Source organism: Schistocerca serialis, chromosome 6 (genome assembly GCF_023864345.2).
Source record: "Schistocerca serialis cubense isolate TAMUIC-IGC-003099 chromosome 6, iqSchSeri2.2, whole genome shotgun sequence".
Lineage (NCBI taxonomy): Eukaryota > Metazoa > Arthropoda > Insecta > Orthoptera > Acrididae > Schistocerca > Schistocerca serialis.
Window position 1 is genome coordinate 370243971 of NC_064643.1, and position 9388 is coordinate 370253358.

Here is a 9388-nt window from a genome sequence, read left to right on the forward strand (position 1 = left end):
AGAATTACAATACACAATATTATTCCCCAGTTTTTTGGCTACAACATTCTATTTTTCTACATAATCTCTCTTCATTGCGACGGCCTTACGCCACCTTATTTGGAGTGCCTTTACCCCAGCATGGTACCACTCTACTGGTCAACGTCGGAGCCAACATCCGGCTCCATCAGTAACTTCTCCATGATCCACTTACTGCTTCCCGTGAAGTGCATACTTCATTGGACCAAACAGATGACTATCGGAAGGTGCGAGACCAGGGCTGTAGAGTGGATGAGAAAGAACAGTCCAAATAATTCGTGAGCTCCTCTCGGGTGCTCAGATTTGTGAGAGGCCTCGCTCTGTCATGGAGAAGAAGTTCGTTTGCATTTTTATGGTGACAAACACACAGAAATCGTTTTTTTTCAGTTTCTTTGGGGTAGCACAATACATTTCAGAGTTGACCGTTGCACTTTGAGGGAGGACATCAAACAGAATATCCTTCAGAGTCCTACAAGACGGTCGCCATGGCTTTACGTGCTGAGAGTGCGGCTTTGAAGTTTTTCGTCTGAGGAGAGGTGGTGTGGCGCGACTCTATGGATTGCCGTTTCTTTCCGGTTCGAAGCGATAAACCCGTGTTTTATCACCTGTGGCGATGTTCGACATAAATGGTCATGTGACGTACAAGCAATTTCGCGCAAATGGTCTTTCGTTGTTTCTCGTGGTCTTCTGTTTGGTGGCGAGGAACACAGCCGGCACACCCCTTTGAGTACATCACCTGGTGAACTAGTGTGTCAGCACTACCAACGGAGACGTCCAGCTGAGTAGCGAGGTGTTTGATTATGATCCATCGATCAGCTCGAATAAGAGCGACCACACGTTTCAACACTGCAGGAGTCACACCTGTGTGAGACCGGCTGGCACGCGGAAATCGGACGGGTTTGAGCGACCTTGTTGCGATGATGACAGACACCTCACAGTGCTATTGTTCACTGCCAGGTCTCCTTAGATATTCTACAAGCGTCTATAAATATCTGTGACGCAATTTTGAAGCCTACATGTGGTGCCGCCACATACTGAAACTTCATGAAACTATAGGCGCTGAAGGGAGAATATTTTAAGGTGTTCCACAACACATGCCGCAGTTTTCAACCAAAATTGGACGAGAAAAGAAATGCGTTGCATTATTTACTGAACATCCTTCGTAGATGTAGTACGAAACCAGTAGAAAATTAGCAATAAATTTGTAAAGTTGATGGAAAAAATGCCATTCATCAAAGTTCTGGCAGCTGTATCGTGTCACCTCATTAAAATTTTGGCTTTATGACACCCATGCCAACTGAATCAGTGCATGCATCCAGGCCAAGACAGTGTGCAATATCATACTGGAAAATGGGCTCACATTGCCAAGTTTCTGGTGAATTCTACTCGATATTGCAGTCACTGAACTAACATCAAAATTGGAATGGAAACGAAACGGAACTTTGCCTGAGAGACAGTGAAGGTTCGTTTCGTTTCCACTCCCTTCCATGAGCTTCACTTTCTTTTGCCTGGCAGTGTATATCGGAGAAGCAACAGCTTTATGCCAGTCAGTAACAAGAGTTAATTCATGATTTTTTTTTTCGTGTGGTAAGGCCTACCGCCGGAGAGCCCGGTCGCTTAGTGTAAGTCTTTTTAGTTGGTACCACTTCGGCGATTTGCGTGTCGATGAGGATGAAATGATGGTGAAAACAACAAAACACCCAGTCCCCTATCGGAGTAAAAACATGTGACCGGATCGGGAATATATATATATATATATATATATATATATATATATATATATATATATATTACAGAGGATAGCAAGCTATCTGACCGGACATGTTGAGCTACCGCTTCACGGTTTTATGTGTCATTCTTGCGCAGGGGCCCTGCTGATCTTCTATGTATCCGTCCAATTTCAGTATATATACCGCCGAAAGCTACGGAAGCTAACGGTTCCTGATTATTAGTAGTTAACTTCAAATTTTGGTAATGCAGTGTCTCCGATGATTTCATTAAAACTGTTCTAAAATGCGTTTCGATAAGAGCAAAGAGGTCGGGGACATGCAAAAGTGAACATGTTTATGATGTCCAACGTCAATGACAAGATATTTTGATGAAGCGAAACAGACCTTTCTTACTGCGTATCTTTACTCCGTGTGGCATATTACACAAAAGTCGCTTGTAATCTAAGTAACAGGCTCTGTGGTAAACCTGTTATGAAATGGTTGAAATGGCTCTAAGTACTATGGGACTTATCATCTGAGGTCATCAGTTCCCTAGACTTAGCACTTTTTTTTTTTTTTTTTTTTTTTTTTGTCTTCAGTCTACTGACTGGTTTGATGCGGCCTGCCACGAATTCCTTTCCTGTGCTAACCTCTTCGTCTCAGAGTAGCACTTGCAACCTACGTCCTCAATTATTTGCTTGACGTATTCCAATCTCTGTCTTCCTCTACAGTTTTTGCCCTCTACAGCTCCCTCTAGTACCATGGAAGTCATTCCCTCATGTCTTAGCAGATGTCCTACTTAAACCTAACTAACCTAAGGACATCACACACATCCATTCCCGAGGCAGGATTCGGTCCTGTGACCGTAACGCCTAGAAAACCTGTTAAATGAGACCGTTTATCAACTGACTATGTCGGAATATAGTGACAGAACGTCGTAAGTTTGGTTTAACTACTGACTGTTAGTGTAAATGCTGCATGTGAACAGCTGAGCTTTAAACAGAAATTCTTGAACAGCGCACTAGTGACTTTAAGCTATTATTACAGTACGGACTTGGAAGCTGTTTTGTGATTTGAATAATTTATACCTGAAAGAGGTTATTTCAAATACTCTCGGAAAGTATAAAGAAGTATAAAGAAGTTATTTCGGAGTAAATATGGTGCAATCTAGGGACACGTGTTATTCAGTGATCCTTTTCCACAGCTTTTCTTAAGTGGAACAATCTGTTGCAGCATTACACAAACACGTAACATTCAATATCCACCCCACCTCAACCAGAGTAGAATTCCTGTTCTTCCTACCACCGTGCGTCACTAAATCTGACTAATCCTACTCCAGCCCATCCATTTCGCTGTTGAAATTCTCTAGCCGTTCTGTCCGATTAATTTGTCAACATAGGGCAAAAATTATGATGTTGGACGGTGGGTTGGTCGTACAACCAGTGAATAGGTATTCACTACTATTCAGGAGGTAAGAAATCTATGAGAAATTTGACTAAATGAAGGAATCTGTTGATATGACGCATCCTGAGGCATCAAGGAATCTTCTACTTGGTAACGGAAAGAAATGGGGTCTAGGCGGGGGTAAAAACTGAATAGGCAGACCTAGACTTAACTGCAGTAAACAGGTTCAACCGTATCTAGGTTGCAGTAGTTATACGGAGATGAGGTTTGCGCAGCATAGACTAGCATGGGTGGCTACATCAGACCAACCTTTGGACTGAAGATCACATGAGTAACAAGAACCATACTTCATTTTTAAGTCAGGAAGTAGACAGGCCTACATGCAAATATCTTTGGGAACCTTCAAGATATAAGCGCAGTCTACCGCAGCTGAATAATGTCTCACTGGCCTACATCATTTCCTTCTATCGCAAGTGGTCCATTTTGCATGTTCTCATCAGGATTATTGTCAAGATTAGAGCTTTGGGAGGTTGCCAGCTACTCAGTTTGCTGTGCTCGTGTCAAAATCTTCTGGCAGGGACAAGTTGTTCGGGATGCTGTTTAATTTCTGACATCACACGTGTTGCGTCGTCATGAGGTACAACGTAGTCCATTTTCCTTGCTGAAGATTTGCAGAAGAGACAGAAGTGATTCCTGGTGTTGCGATATTTTCGTTGTTAACATGGTTTACTCGGAATGCACCTGACGTCGTTGACAGGAGACACAATCTTTGGAAGGGCAGCAAATGAGTCGCCGACCCAAGTCGGTCAGCGCTAAACTCATGTTACGTATTATTATGCGGCGACTCTCTTAAGGAATGGCAATGAAACGATAAACATTTAGCCGGCCGGAGTAGGCGAGCGGTTCTAGGCGCTTCAGTCTGGAACCGCGCGACCACTATGGTCGCAGATTCGAATCCTGCCTCGGGCATGGATGTGTGTGTTGTCCTTAGGGTAGTTAGGTTTATGTACTTCTAAGTTCTAGGGGACTGATGACCTCAGATGTTAAGTCCCATAGTGCTCAGAGCAATTTATGATAAACATTTATAATTACTTACATTACAAAATATGAACAACTTGAAGCTAAGAACTAATTTCTAACTAGGGCAATGGTATGTAGTAATATTCCGCCAGTCTGGCCGTCGCCAGCCACTATAGAGTACTAAAAGAGAAAACAAGGAATAAATAACTGTCTCAGTTCCTTGCAGCAATAAAATACATTGAGCGCAAATAAAATAATCTTCCTTTCAATTTAACTCTTGTTGTAAAGGAAACGACTGACTACAGGATTAACGACAATATATTCTTGACATAAAATTACAAGCACTGCGCCTCGTAATAAGCGCACAAAGCGCACAAATGTCTTCTATTAGCTTCCAAAGTATAATATTTCTGACAGGCTATACATCCTGGTTGGGTGTGGCGTTTATCTGTGCGTAGCCAGGGATAGGATATCTGCAGGGCTTAACGACATTGGACACCAGCAGCCAAACAGATGTTTGCCTCGAAAATTTCACCTCGAATAAACACGGTCACAACGGGAATTCCCTCTGAGCTCGGCTTTTGTGAGGTGTAGATATTCTAGTGCTAGTTTCGGACGTATCCCGCGATTCTACCAGTTTCAGCATACTGTAGCATACATCTGTGTGAGATCACTGCATGTTTTGTGTTTAATCTGTGCGTTTCATGTGTATCAGTTTCTTTTTTTACAGATCGTATTAGTTTTAATCATGTTGATACAGGGTAAGATCTAAAAAAATGTTTCAAATGGCTCTGAGCACTATGGGACTTAACATCTGAGGTCATCAGTCCCCTAGAACTTAGAACTACTTAAACCTAACTAACCTAAGGACATCACACACATCCATGCCCGAGGCAGGATTCATACCTGCGACCGTGGTGGTCGCGCGGTTACAGACTGATGCGCCTAGAACCGCTTGGCCACACCAGCCGGCTGAGTAAGATGTCATGTCCCAAATTTGTTCACATTATAATCCTCAAAATTACAGACTAATATCTTTAACATCGGTTTGTTGCAGGATTCTCGAACATATTCTCCGTTCGAATATAATGAATTTCCTTGAGACAGAGAAGTTGCTGTCCATGCATCAGCACGGCTTTAGAAAGCATCGCTCCTGCGAAACGCAACTCGCCCTTTTTTCACATGATATCTTGCGAACCATGGATGAAGGGTATCAGACGTATGCCATATTCCTTGATCTCCGGAAAGCGTTTGACTCGGTGCCCCACTGCAGACTCCTAACTAAGGTACGAGCATATGGGATTGGTTCCCAAGTATGTGAGTGGCTCGAAGACTTCTTAAGTAATAGAACCCAGTACGTGGTCCCCGATAGTGAGTGTTCATCGGTGGTGAGGGTATCATCTGGAGTGCCCCAGGGAAGTGTAGTAGGTCCGCTGTTGTTTTCTATCTACATAAATGATCTTTTGGATAGGGTGGATAGCGATGTGCGGCTGTTTGCTGATGATGCTGTGGTGTACAGGAAGGTGTCGTCGTTGAGTGGCTGTAGGAGGATACAAGATGACTTGGACAGGATTTGTGATTGGTGTAAGGAATGGCAGCTAACTCTAAAGATATACGAATGTTAATTAATGCAGATGAATAGGAAAAAGAATCCCGCAATGTTTGAATACCCCATTAGTAGTGTAGCGCTTGACACAGTTACGTCGATTAAATATTTGGGCGTAAATTTGCAGAGCGATATGAAGTGGGACAAGCACGTAATGGCAGTTGTGGGGAAGACGGATAGTCATCTTCGGTTCATTGGTAGAATTTTGGGAAGATGTGATCTGTAAAGGAGACCGCTTATAAAACACTAATACGACCTATTCTTGAGTACTGCTCGAGCGTTTGGGATCCCTATCAGGTCGGATTGAGGGAATTGAGGGAGGACATAGAAGCAATTCAGAGGCGGACTGCTAGATTTGTTACTGGTAGGTTTGATCATCACGCGAATGTTACGGAAATGCTTCAGGAACTTTGGTGGGAGTCTCTAGAGGAAAGGAGGCGTTCTTTTCGTGAATCGCTACTGAGGAAATTTAGAGAACCAGCATTTGAGGCTGACTGCAGTACAATTTTACTGCCGCCATGTTACATTTCGTGGAAAGACCACAAAGATAAGATAAGAGAGTTTAGGGCTCGTACAGCGGCATATAGACAGTCATTTTTCCCTCGTTCTGTTTCGGAGTGGAACAGGGAGAGAAGATGCTAATTGTGGTACGAGGTACCCTCCGCCGCGCACCATATGGTGGATTGCGGAGTATGTATGTAGATGTAGAAAATCAGCACACCATTGCGATCAGTTCAGAACCATGTTCCCAAGTAGATGCTGGTATCCAGTTGCAATTAACACACCCGGGAACACCAGTAGCACTCAAACCTACTCATTCTGTGTCAATTAAAGGTACAAAGAGCGATTCTGTTGTGTTAATTTTGGTCTTGTTAAATAACTACACCACTAATGATTATCATGTGGTATTCGAAGTGAACTGCATCCACCGTCATGGATTTTCCTTTTTGAACATTAGAATATGTTCCTGCCACAATGTGTGGTCGTCATTTCATTCAATAAGAAGGACTCTTTTGTTTGAACATATAGCAACGTGGCTTTTCATTGTAATGGCGGAAGCCTGAAAGCCGAGGCAAGAGAACTCTGTGTCATAAAAAGGAACACAAGGTAGCATCAAGCACGGCTGCACTGGGCATAGCAACTGCAGGTGTCCTCACGACAATGCTTCGCTGGCAAGGTCCGTGTCTCGATGACCACCTTCCATCGCCAGCCAGATGTGGGATTCAACTGTTGGGCAACATCAGAGGGAATTCTACTGTCATCGAGTGGCATCTGACTCACCCAACTCACCACCTTCCACCAGAGCACACCCACGCACTGAAGAGTATGTTTGCACCAGTGGTAGTTACACTCATGGTACCTAGTCCCTTTTAACAATTGTGCTTCAATAATAAGTGCATTTCCTTCACTTCACCACACCCTATTCTGTTGCCTAGCGGTTTCTCTACCCCTTAATGTAGTCAAACAGTACCCAAGGCGTGTCGAAGTGGTTGCTTAACGTTCAGGCGATAGAGCGGCCACCTCGTTGACTTGGTGTCTAAATTTCTGAAGGTACATTTCTAACGTTCTCAACAAACATTAGTGGGTGGCAATGAATGTGTTCCTGAACTGGAGGCCCTCAAAGGGCCGCTTGGCCGTTTTATTCAACACATGTTAATGTTGCACTCTTGAGTGATCACGCCACAAGAGGGTTGAAAAATCATAAAAACCCTTTCCTGTTTCGGATCACGTTTACACTTCTTCAAATGGTTTGGAATGGACGCTAGTGGTTCCAATCTGTATGCGAGAACGAAAATTGTGGCCAAACTGCAAACTGCACACAGCTCACGTTTATAATGGGAAAAGTATGGTTTCAGGAGCAAATGGAACTGTTCTAGCTGTAGGACAGACATTTTATGCAGTACTCGGATTAGACTTTCTGTTTGGGCATCATGCTAAAATCGACCTTTGGCAAAGAAAAGCTGAACTCAATGGAGTTTCGTTGCCGATGGGTGCAACAGTTGCAAAAGTTTTTATTTGGTACACACACTGCTTAGATGCTACCAACTACACTGTGTACAAGCACATTCAAAGTTGTTTTACATGAACGAGTACCAGCAGGTATAGGAAAGCTAATTTGGGTTAGAGAGATATCGATGTTCAACAACAAGCTTTATGTTTAACAGAGCCTCTGTCAAGCAGTGATTAGGTGGATGAGATGCATTGTTTCATATGGAGAAGTACAGCATAAGCTAGGGAAATAAATGACAGGTTATGGTGCCAGTAGTGAATGAACAAAGTAAGCCTTCTCAAGGGATTGGTAGTAGTTACACTACAAGTACTTTATCAAGAAGAAATCAGTGTGTCAGAGATAGAGTACAACATCAAACAAACCATCAGCATGTCTGCATTATGCATTACTTCAGGATAATGACAAATCAGTCACGGAGTTATTGTTAGTTCAGTACAGAGCTTTGTTTAATTCAGAAGGTCCTTTACCAGCCACACCTACATCACATCACCGTATTCCAACGGGTACTGTTGTACCAGTGCATCATAAGCAGTATACGAAACCATCTACAGCCATTAATAGAACAGTTCATAGATCAACAGCTTCAAGAAGACATAATAGAGCACAGCGATAGACTTTGGTCAGAATTTATAGTAATTGTGCTGAAAAGGTCACCTGATGAAACGAGAAAGTATAGATTACATGGTGATTATAGGTTTTTAAACAAATGTACAACAACATAAGCGGATCCAGTTCCAAATATAAATGAAATTTAGAATAACCTGGGGCAATATAAAGTCTATTACACGTTAGATTTAAGGGGTGGGCATCACCAGACTGAAGTGTGTCCAGAAGAAAGATTGAAAACAGCTTTTACGACAAGATCCAGTCACTACCAGTATCGCAGAATGCCTTTTGGGTTAAAAAATGCACCTGAAACTTTTCGGTGCTTGTTAGATGGAGACCTTCAAGGGTTAAAACCGAAAAAATGCGTGGTATGGATGATAAATTAGTTTTTTCAAAACTTCTGGTTGAACATGCAGACTAAGTGAAATATTTGGTAGATTGGAACCAGTTCGTCTCGCACTAAATATTCATAAATGTCATTTTTCCCTGTCACAAATTATTCACTTAGGACATATTATTAGCCAAAATGGAGTGAGGACAGATTTTTATCACACTTCAGCTGTGTGTAATTTTTCGTTTTCAGAAACGGTTAACAATTGCAATCATTTCTAGAACTGGCAAATTATTACCAAAAATTTATCAAAGACTTCACAGAAATTGTGCAGCCATTGATTAAATTATTGAAAAAAGGGGTTACATTTCACTAACATCAGAATGACAGGCAGCGTTTCAAAATTTGAAAGAGATACTGACTTCAGACCGTGTATTAATTTTCCCTGGCTTTATTAAATTTATATTATCATGCGATGCTAGCAGTACAGATTGGGCATAATTTTAAGTCAGTCTGTAGGTGGACGAGAGCATCTGGTAGCTGATGCGTCTCGCCAGCTGAATAAGACTGAGTGCAGTTATTCTTCCACAGAGATGGAGATGTTAGTTTTGGTATATGGTATTTCCTATTTCTGTTGCTACCTATATGGTCGTAAATTTCAAGTAGTTACAGGTCATGCACCC

At 42.4% G+C, this 9388-nt stretch overlaps 1 non-coding gene across 1 annotated transcript; it reads right to left on the bottom strand.

Moving 5' to 3' along the window:
- Positions 1 to 1839: 1839 nt before the first annotated feature.
- LOC126485634 (U6 spliceosomal RNA) lies at positions 1840 to 1944 on the bottom strand. Its single transcript, XR_007588055.1, has one exon. It is a non-coding gene; the product is annotated as a U6 spliceosomal RNA (small nuclear RNA).
- Between the last annotated feature and the right edge of the window lie 7444 nt (positions 1945 to 9388).